This window comes from Elephas maximus, chromosome 7 (assembly GCF_024166365.1).
Source record: "Elephas maximus indicus isolate mEleMax1 chromosome 7, mEleMax1 primary haplotype, whole genome shotgun sequence".
In the NCBI taxonomy this organism is placed as follows: Eukaryota; Metazoa; Chordata; class Mammalia; order Proboscidea; family Elephantidae; genus Elephas; species Elephas maximus.
The window spans coordinates 87,739,891-87,758,561 of record NC_064825.1 but is presented as its reverse complement, the minus strand read 5'-3'; the positions used below and the strand labels follow the sequence as shown (position 1 = coordinate 87,758,561).

Below are 18,671 nucleotides of genomic sequence, written 5' to 3'. Positions count from 1 at the left end.
CGGAAAACGTAGGTTGGAATAGAATCTTTTCAGGGTGAAGCAGTTAGCAGCAGGTCTACCCTTGGGGGAGAGCCTAGGTAATGCTACTTTATGTAAGAAATTCCCTCTTTATTGCTCCAGCCCACTCTTTCCTCATATCTTTCTTCCCTTCCTCTTCCTTCCCTTATAAAAACATCTGAGTTTGTGTCCTGGGATAAGAGAAAAATGCGGATTCTACCCAATTTAGTTCTTCCTCTGCTGATCTGATTAGAATAAACAAGAGCCTCCTAGGACTTGTTTTTTAAAAAAATCCTTACTCAGATCTTGGATGAATTATCGCTGAGAGGTTTTAATTGGTTGTGGTTGGCTTCTGACCTCTTGTACAGACTGATTTATGAGGTGAATTTGCCATCAACTCTTGGAAACATTGATAGCAGCTTTGTGCTTTGCTTCTGAAGTCAAATAAAGGTTGCCATTTCTCAGTCTGTGGGGGAAAATATTAATTTAATGTGTGGATTTACCTGTTTTATTTTTTCCCAAAATTGATCTTAAACCTAGTACAAGGTGTCATATATAAAGGTTTCTTTCCTCTTTTAAAAATGATTTGTTCTCTTTTTTGGCCACCATTTCCGTATTTCATGTAGTTCTTCAGGGGGCGTAATGATTTCTACTTGCAAACCACTGCCCTAGGGGTTTTAGAAAACCCCAGACTGAGTCCCTCTGACTGTAGTAAACAGATTCTTTGCTCCTACTGAAGGATGTCAGATTCTGAGGGACTGTGTGAGACAAAGGGGGCCGTAAGCACACGCAAAGTAGTACTGGTTGGCTCCGTGCTAATCTAGGTACCTGGGCTAGACACCGTTACAGTAGTGGGAGACCTGTGCTCAGTGACATTACTCTCCAGTTCCTATAACTTCTAGGATGTAGAACACAGTTCTGATCCAATAAGCCATTCGTAAGAAAATGGTTCAGAAAGAAGTGAGGCATTTCCTTGTGTGAATTAAGACAATCACATAAAATCTAGCCTTTGTCTTCTTCTCCAACAAACTTGAAAACTTTCAACGGACTTTGCTAGGTACAAAGAAAGTGCCGAATAACTTTGTGTTAACTTTATTCATTCATTCAGCGAATATTTATGGACTGCCTACCATGAATAGCCTCTGTGTAAGCACCTAGTGTACTGTGGTGAACAAAATAGATATGGATCTTGGTCTCACAGAGCTGAAATTTTACAGAAAGAAGACAACGAAGTAAAACATAATGTCATTACAGTTTGTAATATGTCCTTACATATTACACAAATATGTCATTACAGATTACAATATGTGCCAAAAAGGAAAAAGAACACGGTGCCATTGGAGAGATTAAAAGAGGAGTCCAATACTACTTTGGAGCCCTGTTAGCTTAGTGGTTAAGAACTCAGCTGCCAAAAAAAAATTGGCAGTTTGAATCTACCAGTGGCTCTTTGGAAACCCTATGGGCCAGTTCCACTCTGTCTGATAGGGTCACTATGAGTTGGAATCTACTCGACAACAAAGGTTTTTATATTACATTAGGTAGTCAGGGAAGGGTCCCTGGGTGGTGACATTTAAGCTGAGACCTGAAGGAAGGAGCTATCCATGAGAAGAATGGGGAAAGACATTCTCTGCTGAAGGACTGCATGTATAAAAGTCCTACACAAGAATAGGGTTGAGCAGCTGCTATCCAAAAACCAAACCTGTTGCCATTGAATCAATTCCGACTCATAGTGACCCTATAGGACAGAATAGAACTGCCCCATAGTTTCCAAGGAGCATCTGGTAGATCCAAACTGCCAACCTTTTGGTTAGGAGCCGTAGACCTTAACCACTACACCACCAGGGTTTCCAGGTGCTATCCAGGAGCTAAAAAAAAAAAAAAAAACCTGTGTGAGTGAGTCATAGTGAGCCATGCGGAGAGTGGATGGAGAGGTGGTCAGAACACCGCAATCACAATCACTTAGGGCTTTGCAGGCTTTAAGGAGCAATGAGAAACTTGATCCTTACAGAACCTCATAAACACTCTGCATTGAACCTCTGGCCAAAGAAGTCCTCTTGTCAGCCTTCAGCCAAATTAAGCAAGCTGAAGTAAAAAAAAAAAAAAAAGCTGAAGTAGATTGGGAAAATTGGTGTATCTCGTTTTGCTTCCTTTCCATGTATATTATATAGCCCGTAAGTTTTTTTTTTAGTTAGATGTACATTATGGTGGAGCTCTGGTGGTACAGTGGTTAAGTGCTTGGCTGCTAATCTAAAGGTGTGCAGTTCGAACCCACCAGCCACTCCATGGGAGAAAGATGTGCTTCCATAAAGATTTACAGCCTTGGAAACCCTGTGGGACAGTTCTACTCCCTCCTATGGGGTCACTAGGAGTCAGAATTGACTTGACAGCAATAGGTTTGTTTTTTTTGGTTTTGATGTACATTAGACAGTTGATACGGTATCTGCTTTTGTTCACTTACTGTAGAAGTGTCCTCGTGTTATCAGATATCCTTCTACAACACAATTTTCAATGGCTTCAAAAAAATTTCCAGAATGGGTGTAGCTTAATGGATTTTGCCTATCTCCTGTAATTAGGCATTTGAGTCTAATAACTTAGTAACAGTGATGCAATATTAATAACTTTATAACAAACAGTAACTTGAATAACAATGTCTAGAATGAACTTGCACATTAATCTTTGCACACATATATCTGATTATTTCCTTAGGAATTCCTAGAAATGAAACTGTTGGGCCAAAAGAATATGCCTATTTTTATGACATAGCCAGAAAGTGCCAAGCATCAGCAAGAAATCTACCAATTTCTACTCCCATAAGTGAAGTGTGAAAGGAGCCATTTCAGCAAGGGTACTGTTTTAAAATGGTGCGTATTGGGCTGAGAGTCAATGGGGGATTGATTACTCAGAACCACTGGGGTGGGACTTTTGGGTCTGCTTCTCACAAGCTTTGTGGACTGTGTGTATAGTAACCTTCAGTGTCCTCATCTGAAAATAGGGGAGATAATAGTATTTGCCTCCTTACACGATCAATGCAAAGATTAAGAGAAATCACATGATGGAGAACACTCAGCACAGTACCTGGCCCAGGGTAAGCATTTCATAAATATTTAAATATTAGTTCTCTCTCTGTCTCTATCTCTCCTCTTTCCCATTCTGTGGTGTGTGCGCATCTTATGGGTGTGAATTTGGGCACACCCATAAGCATACACATATAGATATTTAAAGATTATTTCGAGTCCTTGACATTTAGAAGTTGAATTTACTGTTCTTAGTAAAATGTTGCTGGTTGATTTCTGTTCACTTATTCTATTTTTAGCCTACATATTTTATAGTGGACACATGAGGCAAAAACCTATGAAAATCTTGACTATTTAGTCCGTTTTTCACAGGTGGGTTCTTAGATGCAGTAGCTAGAGTTGTAAGATAACTTTTGATTAGCAAGTTAAAAGATCATCTCTTACTGCTTTTTAATTTCGTTAATTCACAAACATTTATTGAGTTTCTGATATGTGTTAATTATGGAGAGAAAAAGATCTTAAAAATCTATTGTAGGCTATATTGATTTTCAATGATACATTTGAATACTACCTTCATTAAAAACACTGGGGAAGCTTTTATTTGCTGAAAGGTGTGTGTGTATGTATAGTATATATGTGTGTGTGTGTGTGTGTGCGCATGCTCACGCGTGTATGGTTTGAGAAGACACATCTATATTTGGGTTTCCTGAAATGGTCTGTATTACAGCAGTGAGGCTCAGGTCATGAAGATTTCTTAACTGTTTACATAGTTTTGAAATGCAAAAGTCATCTTCTTATAACCTCAGTATTTCTTTTGTAAAATGAATTCTTTTGTACTCAGGAAGTTTTTATAGAGTAGATAAATAAACACATAGGAAACATTAAAGATTCTAAGTTATGAATTTTAATGATGTTTATTTAATTTTTTTTAAGTGACGCATGTCATCTGCAATGAATGACAATAAAAGTTAGTTTCTTTCTAAACTTTATTTTTCTTACTTATGCCTCATGTCTTGTTGTACTATACAGAACAGAGTTCTCAACCTTGGCACTACTGACATTTTGGGCTGGATGATTCCTTGTAATGAGGGGCTGTCCTGTGTATTGTAGAATGTTTAGCAGCATCCCTGGCCTCTACCCCTAGATGCCAGCAGCACTGCCTCCCCCAACACTAAGTTGTGACACCAAAAATGGCCTCAGACATTGTCAAATGTCCCGTGGGACGCAAAATTGCCCCACGTTGAGAGCCATTGGTCTAGAATTTCCCAAATATTATATAATAACGACAGTGATTTCAGCATTCCTTACACGGAATAATGTTTCTGGCATTTTTCAATTAAATATATCAGTTAACATGTTGTTGCTGTTAGGTGTCATCCAGTCAGCTCCAACTCATAGCGACCTTATGTATAACAGAATAAAATGTTACCCAATCCTGTGCCATCCTCATAATTCTTGCTGTGTTTGAGCACATTGTTGCAGCCACTCTATCAATCCATCTTATTAAGGGTCTTCGTCTTTTTTTCTGACCCTCTACTTTACCAAGCATGTGATGTCTTTCTCCAGCCACTGGTCCTTCCTGATGACATGTCCAAAGTAAGTGAGCCAAAGTCTCACCATCCTCGATTCTAAGAAGCGTTCCGGCTGTACTTCCTCCAAGACAGATTTGTTTGCACTTCTGGCTTTCTTTGTTCTTCATTCAACTTAGCATAGGCAGTCTTTATGAGGTCAAGGAAATAGATTTTTACTCTTATTTGAAAACAAATAAAATGTAAATTTGCAATGAATATCAATTGATGATAATACAGGATAAATTCCTGGTGATCTAAAAGAATTATTAGTACAATTCAATAGGCCCAAGACTGGGTTAAGCGGTGTGATGAAGGAGTCAGGTAAGGAGTGTTGTGTAACTCTTGGTTCTGGATACTTAACTCATAGGAGCAGAAAAGAATATGTGCTAAGAGAATACAACCAAGGCTTTTTGAACAGTAAAAGAAACAAAATACTGGGTTATTGCTGCAACTGAGATACACCCTAGATGTTTTACGTAGATGAATTCTTTAGCCATTCCTTTCAAATGATAATTTATAGCCCTTTTTGTTTTTCTGAACTCATTTTATTAGGCTTCTGCTTTCAACATTTAAAATATAATCATGAAGTTGAGAGTCACTGTTATTAGATTCCAATGGCCTTGGGAAGCTGTTTCTATGACTGAGGTGATGATGGCAGACTTGGCAAGGACTGGGAGGTTATGTTCAAACTTTCAGCAGTAGATTGGAGTTGAGGCCACAGACAGATGGCACAGGTGAGAAGAAGCATAAATTCTACGGTTCAGCTGCTTTAGACTCCGCTTAGCCTGAATGGGCCTCCCTCTGTGGGGAGGTCTGGGGCCCTTGGGCTGGTGGATTTATGTCAGCAAGCGCAGTGTAGTAGAAAGAGATTAAGGACACTTTCAAAGGGTGCCTGAGTGGGTTGCTCCTCTCTCTGAGCAGTCTGGGACACAGAGCTCAGTCTGTGAGGACCTGGGCTGGTGCCAGCAAAGGGAGTCGAGCAGGCCTGAAGAATGGAAGGTCACTGGCAAGTTGGGTGTTGTGATAGTTATATCCCTGTTTCCTTGAAAGTACCAAGGTCCTTGATTTTCCAGCTTCAAAGTGAACTGCCCCTGCGGCGGGGGGGGGATATTCACACCTGCTTTGCTGCAGTGATTTCTGCCTTCCTAACTGCAGACTCAACAAGACAACAATACATCTGTTGACATTTGCAAGGCCATATTCATAAATGAGGCAAGGGAAGCTTTTCTTCCACCTTTTCATCCTAAATGAAAATGTCAGTGTGCCCAGTGAGGAACAAATCCAATCGAATGGCTGTCATGAGTCCACGCCAAACAACAACTCTAAATTCAGATACTTTGTAGGTCCAAAAACCAAACCAAACCTATGGCCGTGGAGTCAATTCCAACTCATAGCAGCCCTATAGGACAGAGAACAACCGCCCCATGGGGTTTCCAAGGAGCAGCTGGTGGATTCCAACTGCCGACCCTTTCGTTAGCAGCCTGAGCTTTTAACCACTGTGCCATCAGGGCTCCATTTATAGTTCAGGAACTTAAAATCATCACCACCACACCCTTATGCCCTTTCTCACCTTCATCCCAAATAATGGACTATCACAGGGCTGTAGTAATTACTAGAAGTGTCAGTATACACCACACCTGGAATTTTTACTCTCTTTTTCCTAACCCACTCAGCTCCAGGGAAGCTGTGCCAACAGTGGTTTAGAAGTATAAGCACAGTTCTGCCTTTCATATTTTCTTTATAGCACTTAGATTCCCATGAGACTTTGAAAGAGTAGAAAAAAGTATTTATTTTTTTTTAATGGGACCCTGTTTGTCTTCTAGGTGCAATGAATATGATCTAAAATGCCTTGCCCACCCCAACTTTCCACTGACTGCCTAAATCCTCCCATCACTTTATGGACAAATTTAAAACCATATTTTCATAAATAAATCCCAGTTGTTAAAGATGATATGACTAGTTTCTGGCACTGAAAGGCTTCCCAAGAAGTGGACTGGATATTACGCCTAACTCCTGGGATCCCGCGCTCTGATATTGCGCCGTTGTTGCCATCAGCTCTGTAGACTAGAACTTCCTTTTCTAGGCAAAAGCAGGTGCTGGCCAAACCTGGAAAGTGAAAAGAAGGAAATATTGTTTGTTCTCCCAGCTAGTTCTCGTTCTGACCTTGACGGTGATAAATATTGTTTCCCTATACAAAATAGTCCCTGACTCTTTTTGACTTTCGCTCTGAGATTGTGAAAATATACACTGTTATGCTGATGAATTCCCAATTTAGTGACATAAAAATAACTGAAGTCTTCCTTCATTAAAACATGCAGCTTGTTTATGTCTCTTTATCTGTCTCTTTCTCTATCTCCCTCCCTTTCTCCATTTTCTGTCTCTTTCCATTGTTCTTCAAGTTTCCCACTCCCTAAAGTCAAGGGTAATGACCGCTGTGACACCTAGAAGGGTCAGCTCCAACCTGTCACCCGGGACCCTCAGATCCTGAGCTCTTGCCTGTGATTTAATGACGAGACCCAGTGGGGCAGCCCAGGTGCTGTATCTCATACCCTCGCTGACTGCCAAAGGAGTATTTAATCTGTTGACTTACTCAGTTATGCTATTCTGGCAAACGTACCTGGAGCTGTAAATTATTTAGGTGTTTAATTTATTTGGTGTAGAAGGAACACTCTTATACCTTAGCTGTCTAATACCAGAAGATGAAAAGCCACTTCATTTGCAAATCATAAAAACTTTAACAGACTGGTGCCTTAAAGAGTAGGAGAGACCTCCCTGACCTTAAAAGTATAATGGAGGTTCAAACAAGCATTGTTAACATATTTTTCCCTAAGAGAAACATTACAGTGTAAACCCTTCCGATTAGAAGTGTAATGGGAAACAAATGCCTTCCATCGGAAGCTGACGGATAACTAGTCTGAAATGAACACAAGTATAAACTATAAATGGGGTGTAAGGATGGGCCACAGCAGTGGCCTTTGTCACAGTCCCCTCTCCCCGTTGTAATGCACCTCCAATGACACAGGGGAGGGAGAAGGGGAGAAGTAGGAACTAAGATATAAGCTAAATCCTGTTTTGTTGTTATTGTTGTTTGCTGCCATCGAGTCGATTCCGACGGATGGCGACCCTATATGTGCAGAGTAGAACTGCACCATAGAGTTTTCAAAGTCTGTCTTACGAGGTGCCTCTGGGTGTGTTCAAAACACCAAATTTCGGCTAGTAGTCAAGTGCTTAACTGTTTGCGCCACCCAGGGGCTCCTAAATCCTGTTAGTATACAAAATTAGTACCTAACAGTGAGACATAAGTCATTGTTTTATTTCTTCTTTGGCTGCATACTTTGTACATGTTTCATTAGAACAGAAAGAAACAACACGGAGAGATTGGTCACTATCACATCAGATTTGCCCTCCTGTCCTCCAACTGTTTCATCCGCCCTCTTGATGAAAAAGGGTTGATGTGAAACAAAAACCCATAATTTATAACCATATGAAAATACAGAAGTATAGAAATTCTTTGTAATTTTTTTCTTTTATAATTGCCTGACTTTAAAGGCACTTCTGAAAGCAGGCGACATGACTGGGCTTTTGTTCTTAACGATCCAAATATTTTTCATTATCCATTTATCAATGGGAGCTGGTACGGTTTGGGCTAAGAGTGTTGGTTCTGCAGTTCAGCTGCTTGGGTTTGAATTCTTGACTACCTTTTATTAGCTATGTGACCTTGGAGAAGTTAGTCAACTTCTCTGTGCCTCAGTTTTCTCACCTATAAAATAGAGATAATAATATCTTTCTCATAGTGTTCTTGTGAAATAAAGTACATAAAATAGTACCAGGCACATAATTAGCACTCAGTAAATGTTCATTTATTGTTATTAATCCCTTACTATGTGTCAAACACTAGTTAAGTGCTTTGGATTCATTACTTCATTGCCTTGTAATAAACAATTCTATGGGGTAGGTATTATTCCTATTTTACCAAAGAGGAAACGTAGCCCATATCTCACAGCTAGAAGTAAGCAGAGGCCCCATTCAAACTCAAGTATCTGTGGCAGGTCTGGATCCTCAGGAAGCAGACTCTGAGGCAGAGATTACGGTACAGAAAGTTTACTGGGGAGTGTTCAGGGCTGAACTCCTGTGGGTCGTGGGAGATGCTGACATATAATGCAGTAGATACTGCCTCAACAAAGGCTCCAGCCCACACTATGGAAGATCTGGTGTTGGGGTGCCCCTAGGGACAGGCTTTTAGCCAGCTCCTCCACCCGATTCTCCAGTCCTTACATGTAAGCCACCCCAGAAAGGGTGTGTAACTTTGGGCAAGGCAGCTCTCTTCAACCAAATGCACTCTAGAGAGGGACTCAGCTGAGAACTGCCAGCAGCCAACAGTCCCAGCAGCTGTGAGAATAAGCACGTCAGTCTCAGAAGGGGGATCTGGGCAGTATCACAGGGCCCAACCTCCCTGCAGCTTAAGAGGAGGGTTCAAGGTCATCTTATGGACCATGGAGTATGTGATCACTGCACCTTCTGCCCAGAATCCCCCAGACACCAGTTGTTTTGGGGAGTCCAGGAAACCCATGGATGGACTGCTGTTTCTGTGAGCAGAAGGTACCTGGTGACTTGAAACATGAACAGCAGCTGCTCACCGATGATTCTAAAACCAAGGAGACCACAACTGGTCCTGATTGCCATGGTTTATATGCTCTTTAGAGCTGACTTTAGGACTGATTAAGGAGCCCTGGGGTGCAGTGGTTAAGCACTCAGCTGCTAACCAAAAGGTTGGCAGTTTGTACCTACAAGCCGTTCTGCAGTAGAAAGATGTGACAATCTGCTTCCGTAAAGATTAACCAAAAAAAGCCTGTTGCCATCAAGTCGATTCCAACTCATTGCAACCCTAGCCTTGGAAACCCTATGGGGCAGTTCTACTCTGTCCAATAGGGTTGCTACGAGTTGGAATCCACTTGATGGCAACTTTTTTTTTTTTTTATTGTGCTTTCAGTCAAAGTTTACAAACCAAGTCAGTCTTTCATACAAAAACTTATATACACATTGCTATATACTCCTAGTTCTTCACCCTCTAATGAGACAGCATACTTCTTCCCTCCACTCTCTATTTTTGTGTCCATTCGGCCAGCTTCTGATCCCCTCTGCCCTCCCATCTTCTCTCCAGACAGGATCTGCCCACATAGGCTCACGTGTCTACTTGATCCAAGAAGCTCACTCTTCACCAGTATCATTTTCTATCCCATAGTCCATTCCAATCCCTGTCTGAAGAGTTGGCTTTGGGGATGCTTCCTGTTCTGGGCTAACAGAAGGTCTGGGGACCATGAACTCCAGGGTCCTTGTAGTCTCAGTCAGACCATTAAGTCTGGTCTTCTTACGAGAATTTGCGGTCTGCATCCCACCTCTCTCCTGCTCCCTCAGGGGTTCTCTGTTGTGTTCCCCATCAGGGAAGTCATCGGTTGTAGCCAGGCACCATCTAGTTCTTTTGGTCTCAGGCTGATGTAGTCTCTGGTTTATGTGGCCCTTTCTGTCTCTTGGGCTCATAGTTACCTTGTGTCTTTGGTGTTCTTCATTCTCCTTTGCTCCAGGTGGGTTGAGACCAATTGATGCATCTTAGATGGCCGCTTACAAGCATTTAAGACCCCAGACTGATGGCAACGGGTTTTGCTAGGATTGATCATTGGCGGGGAAAAAAACACGTTTAAGTAACTCAAGTCTTCAAAATCCAGTTCCTCTAGCAAGTGCTTTTTAGGGTGTTTATGTCATGACCCATAGGCTAGAACCATAGAAATTTAAAGCTGGAAGGGGACTGAGAGAGCCAACCCTCTCCTTCTGGCTGGGGTGGAGGAGAGTGATTTTATCAAGTTCACACAGCAAGTTAATAGTTACACACAATGGGATTGGGACCATAAGCATGAAAACTGATATCTCAAGTAGAGGTTTGCTGTTTGCCAACTGCAAAGAAATTATAAAAACAAATTCTTGGCTGGAAACTTGAAAGGATAGGTTGGAATGTTATCTTAATGCACATTAGAATCTTGAAGTTTCTTGTCGTAGCCTAGATAAAGTACTGTGTTTATATTCTATTCATTTCCATGCAAAATGGCTTCTAAACTAAGGGCCAGAATTCTCACTGACATTGTGTGGTTTGCATTTCTTTGACTATACGTTTCTTTTCTGACAAGACTGTGTTTCATGATTAAAATGCTCCTTTGCTCCTAACACTATACTTTTTCTTCACATAATTGATACAATTATATAAATGTTGTATGGTGTTGGAAAACTTTAAAGAACCTATTTCAGATTTGAGAATAAAGTCTTATCTTTGAAATACTTTCAGAGAAAATATCAGACATGTGGAGCTGTCAGGCTTAAAACAGTACCACCAATTTTATGTTAACTTATTATCTAAAGTGCAATTTTCTCTGGCACATGGATAGATCCATAACCACAAAGATTAGTGCTCAGCCAAAAGAAAAAAAAAAGCTTTTAATTTTTCATTACCTTCTCACTGCACTACCTGCGGGCTGGAGTTAGACATTTAAAAATCCCATGTGATTTCCCAACTCTTCAGAGATGTTAACCCTTAAATTTCCTGCAGAAAAATCTACTGGACAGTACCTGACTATTAAGAAGAGAGTTTTGTATTGGGGTTAAGGGCACATCCTCAGGAAGCAGAATGCCTGGGGCCAAAGTCCAGCTTCGCCCTTCACCAGGTGTGTGACTGGGCAAGTTAATTAACCTCTATAAAATAGGAAGAGTACCAGTGTCTGGACCTTGGGGATATTGTAAGGCTTAAATGAAGTAATATATGTAAATTTGACTCCACGGCACTGGGTCTGGGTTTATGTAATATATGTAAACTGCTTAGAACAGTACCTGCATACAAGAGTGTTCAGTTTGATGCCATACCATTAGAATTTGTTTTTTAAACTATAGAGATTGAACCTTTACAAAGAAAGTTAAGATGAAAATAAAAAAACTAGATGCACCAAGGTGATCATGTTAAATTTTTTTATTCTTAGACTGGAACTTATAGGTGAAATGGTATCATAAACCATAAGTTTAGATTCTAAAGGTTCATTCACAACCTGATACACATAATAAATTCCTAATATTAAATTGGAAGGAATTCGATTCCAGAAATCAAAGAGCAATGCTCTAAGCATAAGCTCTAGAAAAAAATTCTCAGCTGGTAGGTCCATGAAAGCAACATTTATACCAATCTTGCTCACCATTATTTGCCCCCCATTTTTCACATTGCCACAGAGTAGGAATCTAATATTTGTGGAATGACTCACTGATTAAATATAAGATGAAAGGTCCTTCAATTTGTAGAATTTTAGAGTTGGAAGGGGGTACCTATTCGTGATGTCACAAATGAGGAACCAAAAGATAAACTAGTTGAAGCTGATTATGTGATTTGCTGTTAATAGAACCAGGACCAAAGATGTTGACTCCCAGGCTTGAGCATTTTCTAATAAGTCATTGCTTTCAGTAACATTTTTTCAAAGCATGTTATTATAAACACCAGTCTCTTGGTACATTCATGGAGTAATGGGTAGAGGGTATTGTTCTGTAGTCAGATAATTTTGGGAAATGCTGACAAACTAAACAGTGGATCTCCAAGAGACTGTATGCAGCATTTCTGAAGAAGTTATGACTGAAAAAACCCTATTTAAAGGGAGCGTCTTTTGGGATTGATATCTATAAAACACACTGGAGTACCCTGACCAGTTGGTTTCAACAAATACTTATCAAACACCTACTAAATGCAAGTACCATAATAGAAACTGTACAAAAAGTTAAGGTGAGTGAGACATTAAAGTGTTCTTGGTCCTTTAATGAGAAAGAATAGGGGCAATGCCAGGAGAAATGTTAAAAAAAGGCATACATAACTTTGGTTTATGCCTAGATTTGATAAGTGTATGAGAAAGGCACACATAAAATGCTACTAAGGTTCCAAAGAGAAGAGTCAGGTTAGTGTTCCACAGAAGAAATGGCATTTGAGATGAGTCTTGAAGGCTGGGTGTGAGTTCTTTTAGTGAAGACTCTGCTAGTTTTTGTTTATCTGAAACAGGTTTAACTGTGCATATTATTCCACTGTCTCCTTGCTTCTACTGTTGGCTATTGACAAATCTCCTTAAAGTCTAATTATTAGTCCTTTGTAAGTGGTCTTTCTTTTCTCTCAGGCTGTTTTTAAGGTCTTCTTGTTGTCTTTCATGTTCTCCAGTTTCCCTGTGTTTCATTTTATTTAATCTGCTAAGGGTATAGTCTGTATTTTCTAAATCTGTGAACTTCTGTCTTTCATCAGTTCAGAAAAATTCTCAGCTGCTATCTCTTCAAATACTACATCTCCTTCATTCTCTCTACCCTCTTCTTCCAAAACTCCAATTAAATGTTATATTCGACCTTCTTATTCTGTCTTCCATATTTTTCACCTTCTTTGCCATATTTTCCACTTCCTTTTCTTTCTGTCCCACGTTCTAGATATCTTCTTCAGATATTTCTTCAGCTCACTGATTATTTCTCAGATATTTAAAAGTGTTCATTAAATGTTTACTTTCAGCAATTTTATTTTTCATTTTTAAAAGTCTCTTTTATTCTTTTTCAAATCTACCTGGACATCCCTGAGGGATCTTTGTTGCTTGTTTCTCTTTGGGATTTCATTCCTTATTTCTTTAAATTTTTTGTACATAGCCATTCTATGAGAAAGCCAAAAAAATATAGTGGTGAAGAATGTAGACTCTAGAACCAAACTGCCTGAATCCAAATTGTGGCTCTATCATTATGAGATGTTGACCTTGGGCAAATCACTTAATCTCTCTGTGCCTCAGCCTTTTCATTTATAAAATAGGGATAATAATGGTATTTGCTATACAGCTGTTATGAGAATAGGATTGTCATGATAATTAAATAAATTAAAATTTGAAAAATCTTTACAGTTCTGCCTAACACATAATAGTTGTTCTATAAGCTTTTCTAAATACCTAAATATATTCAATATCTGAGAATTCAAATAAAGTCCTTGGAGTCCAAACTGGGTGTGCGTTTCTCCACTGACTCTCTTACTCTTGATGGCTTACCTCCTTCTCTGGTAATTTTTTATTTGAACTCAAACTTGGTGGATCTTAATGGCTTTTGTACTAAAGGATTTGCATTTGCTTCTGTTGGAGCCAGGGGAAAATACCAATGTGGGATCCTTTAATCCTTTTGGAGTGTCCCGGCCTAATACAGAAGTCTCAGATTCTTGGATTCTCCATGTTTCTGATTCTTCAGGGCTTCGTGCAGTGCTGTTAATGGCACTGACCCTCAGGACAACGCAATTTTCTAATTTCTTTAGCACTCTTAGCTCCCAGCTCCCATTTCGGCTCCCCTTTTGGAGGAAGGGCTATTTTTAGACAGTTCCCTTACTACTTACAAGCCCAGGAATGCATTTTTTAAAAATGGATCTAGTTATTTTGTATTGGGAAGGCCTTCAGAGTATCTAGTTATCAATACTTCCAGAAGCTACCTCCTGATCTGTATTAAGTCAAGATGGGCTATCTTATGCTGCAGCTACAAACCTCAGGGCATTAGGACAACCAAGGCTTGTTTCCTGTTTATCCTACATGTCCATCTCAGGTCAGCAGGACCTCTGCTCCAGGTCATCCTCATTTAGAGACCAGGCTGATTGGAGCTTCAGCCACCTGACATATCACCAGCCCCTGTAATAAAATACGGAGGAGAAAATATGGTGAATCACGCCCTGGATCTTAAAGGTGTCTAATCAGAAATAACACACATTGCTTCTGCTAACTTTTAATTGATTAAAGGAAGTCATAGGACCACACCTAACTCCAAGGGGGAGGGGAAGTATGCTTAGGAAGAAGAAGAACTGGAAATATCAGTAAGCGTCACTAACAATTACCACATGCTTTCTTCACCAAACATTATATTATAAACATCTATATGTTATTATATAAACTTGATAACTGTCTTAGTTATCTAGTGCTTTTATAATAGAAATACCACAAGTGAATGGCTTTAACAAGGAGAAGTTTATTCTCTCACAGTTCAGTAGGCTTGAAGTCTGAATTCAGGGCACCAGCTCCAGCGGAAGGCTTTCTTTCTCTGTCAGCTCTGGAGGAAAGTCCTTGTGACCAGTCTTCCCTTGGTCTGGGAGCATCTCAGCGCAGGAGCCTCAGGTCCAAGGGACACGCTTTGTTCCCAGCACTGCTTTTCTGGTGGTATGAGGTCCCCATATCTCTGCTCACTTCTCTCTTCTATATCTCAAAAGAGATTGGCTTAAGACACTATCTAATCTTGTAGCCCTCATCGATATAACTGTCACTAATCCATCTCATTACATCATAGTGGTAGGATTTACAACACATAGTGAAATCAAATCAGATGACAAAATGGTAGACAATCATACAATATTGGGAATCATGGCCTAGTCAAGTTGACAGGTATTTTTGGGGGAAACAATTCAATCCATGTAAGCAACTGTATTTTTTAAAAATATTATGAAAATTACAAAATTATATAATTATGAAAAATTACAAAAATTAGCAGAATAGTATAGTAAACATCCACAGTCAGTATAATTTTAAAGGGCTGTAAAATAGTCCATATGGGGGAGGATTCAAACAAATTTTGTCTTGAAATATTTCAAAAATATTAATTGAAAATGTTGTATGCTTTTTTTTATTGCTTATCATTTTAAAATTTTAAATATAGAATAAATGAAGAAGAATGACTAGGATTTTGATAGATATGCATTCCAAAGGGAAGGGAAAATATCAGCAAGCATATTGAGGTTTGAAAGTATACAGAACATTTGCAGAAAAGCAGGTAGTTTTTTTTGTTTTGTTTTGACCTTTTTTTATTTGTTTTTGCTACAGTATAGGATACTAGTGGGAAATGAGAACAGAATGTTAAATAACAACCCTACCACAGAGGGCTCTGAATGCCAGGCTGAGGAAATCTTAACTTCATGTAGAACGAAGTGGGAAGCTTTTGAAAAATTTTGTTCCTAAATATAATGTATATTCAAATGAACTTCTATTGAGTATCTATTATGTACCATGTATTGGGCCAGGCAACGGGGATATAAAAATGCATAAAGCAAAATTCAGGCCTTCAAATAGCTTACTATCTAGAACATGAATGAATATGTGCATAGGAAGACTGATATAGTCTGCAGCAGGAGAGATCAGACACCAATGTAAAGAGATCAACTTAGAGCCTACTATAATAGTCCAGGCAGGAGCTCAGGAGCGTCAGAACCAGAGGACTAGGAAAGGGATGGAAAGAAAGGGATGGATTGAGAGGCCTTATGGAGGTATAGTCTGTAGAATGTCCCAACTACTCAGACTTGGGTAGCAAGGGAAAAGAAGGACCCAAAGATCATTTGCATGTTGTAAACATGAAGAACAGGGAGAATGACAATTAATAGAAACAAACATCAGGAAAAAGTTTTGGTTTGGAGAATACGATGATACCTTTGGCTGTTTACACACTGTATTTGAGATTCTACCAGTATATCCTGGTGGAAATATTCAGCAGAAAGTTGAATATATGAAACAGAACTCAGAGGAAAAGTCAGAAATCAGTCCATCACAGAAGCAATGGTTTAAATGAATTGCAGAAGGTAAGATTGCTGAGGGACAGAATGCAGCAAAATAGTTTTGTTTGTTTGTTGTTGTTTTAATTGTAGGATGAACATGTGAAAAATCTCAGGATTATCCTTATGAGAGGGTGAAGCACATGGAGACATGACCCAGCCTTTGCACATGGGCAATGACTCTTCCTTTCCCTTCTCATTTTCTTCCAGCTCCTATTCGTACAATTGTTGGGCGGTCCCTTCAGGGCTGCACTGACCTGTATGATGCCCTCTCTACATAATGTCAAAGGGCTCCCACCTATCCTTAATTGCCTGCTGAGCTAGAGCCTCTACTTCTTCATCCAATGTCTTGTAGGCGTTCCGCCTTTAGAAAACCTGCATTCTAACATCTAGCATTCCCCCTTTATTTCTCACAGTAGACCTGACATTATCACCTACATCCTTTTGTCAGCCTTTTTGGTCAAAACTATTTGCCAGAACACAAAAGGGATGGCAGAAAGGGAGACCAGAGCAGAATAAACAACACACATCACAGGACACATTTACCTCAGCTGGTGTAGTGAGTAGCTCAGCTCATTGGCTAGAAGCAGCTGCAATATTGCGTATTAATGCCCATTGGTTGAGAACTCTCAGCACAGTCTCTTGTTCTAGCTCTCATTGGCTAACAGTATATGATGGCACTCAAGCTGGGGAGAGACTGTACGCACCTACAGGTTTTTATCTTAGAAAACATTTTAGATACAAATAGTACTATAATGAATTGGTATTGACCAGGGTAAGATTAAATATTAAATGTATTTCTTAATGTTTGATTCTAGGTTATTCTTCTCTATCAACAATAAATCCCTTTTACTTAAATTAGCTTGAAAGGGGTTCTGTTCCCTTGCCCCAAGACAATCCTCTGCAAATAATATGCCACCATCTTGGATCCTTGGCAGATAGGAGGTTGCCTCAAAGACTATGTTGCAAAGGATTCTAAAGACACATCTAGACTCAGCAGGGAAGAACACCCTTATGAACCAGCAATGCCTGCTCTGAGTGCAGAAAAAAGGAGAGGCAGCCTGTGTTACATTTACTATTCCTGTAAAACAAGTTTGGTACATGCTTATTGAACAAATGAACAAGTGAAAAAAAAAAACTGCCTATTTTACCATTAAACCTAGGACTAGCCTTGATCCAAACTGTGTTTAAATGGCATTGTTTGACCTCAACCAAGCAGGGTGAAAAAATGCCCAGGCCATTTATGCAAAAGGAGAAGGCTCCTAGCAAGAGCCCCAAACCAGAAACAACCCAAATGTTCATCAACAGTAGCATGATACATAAACCGTGGTATAGTCATGCAAAGGAACGCTGCGCCACCATGAAAGTGAACGGTGGTTACATACAATGCGGATGACTCTCACAAACACAAGGTTGAGCAAAAGAAGCCAGATCACAAAAGAGCAGTGCATTAAATCCATTTATGTAAAGTTCAAAAACTGGTAAAATTCAACTATATTCTTTATGGGTACACACTTAGGTGCTAAATAATTTTTTTTTTTTAAAACAGAGAAGTGATTCCCATAAAATTCACAATAGCAGTAATCTCTAGGAGCTGGAGTATGGCTTTGGGAGGGCAGTGGATATTATATTTCTTGACTTAAGTGTTAACTTTATAACAACTCATTAAACTGCACTTTTCTGTGTGAGTGTTAGATTTCACAATCAAGAAGTGTAAAATTTTTTCTCCAACACCTCTGCATGCCCGTTCCTGAAAGAAGCAACAGTACAGGTAACCCAACTCCCCGCTGGCCAAAGGGTCCCCCCACCGCCCCCGTGAACCACTGATCCAACCCCCAACTCCCCCCTGGCCAAAGGGTCCCATACATTAGCTTTTTCAGCCTTCCTTTCCAGAATAGCGTCTCCTTTGAACCCATTTTGGTTTTGCCTCTTCCTCCAGAACAAATGGCTCTATTTTAGTACAGTGATTAGATTTACAATATAACACATTTAACAGTTGAAAGTCCTAAAATTCATCCTCAGCAGAGCTTGCAAGGCAGCTGCAAAAAAGATGAATGTCACTCGTGGGCTCAAAAGCCTAGAAGGATTTCGGGGGAAAGTTCAGTAGTGTGTGCTTTTTCTGAGCAGAAGGCCCCGTTAGGGGATAGAGTGTCCGTCTGTTTCATTATCAGCTGGGAACGCCCAGGATAACCGGGCTTCAGAAGGCTGCCCACACTTGTTCAGAAATCCTGGTATAAAGGGCAGGCTCTCATGATTCACCCTCCAGGACCCTGGGCTTAAAATTCAGAATTCTGCTTCAAGGAGTTAGGGAAAATGTACAGTGATTTTAAGGACAGACGCGGGAGGTTTATTTTTGTCTCTTTGCATTGCTTTTAGTTCTGAGAAGTTTGTAGTTAAACATGCTTTCTTCCCTCTGGAAAACAGATTTCTCCCCTCTCGCACCTCTGTCTGGGGAATAACAAATTTCACAGGGAAACCTGAAAACCC

The 18,671-nt window shown here is 39.9% G+C and overlaps 1 long non-coding RNA gene across 1 annotated transcript in view; it reads right to left on the bottom strand.

The window, feature by feature from the left end:
• Positions 1-13,549: 13,549 nt before the first annotated feature.
• The window catches only part of LOC126079676 (uncharacterized), a 51,950-nt gene continuing 46,828 nt past the window's right edge, over positions 13,550-18,671 (bottom strand). The window contains exons 3-4 of the long non-coding RNA XR_007518233.1: positions 14,630-14,841; positions 13,550-14,283 (exon numbers count right to left, since the gene is read on the bottom strand). This is a non-coding gene — a long non-coding RNA (uncharacterized LOC126079676). The remainder of the gene's footprint in view (positions 14,284-14,629; positions 14,842-18,671) is intronic.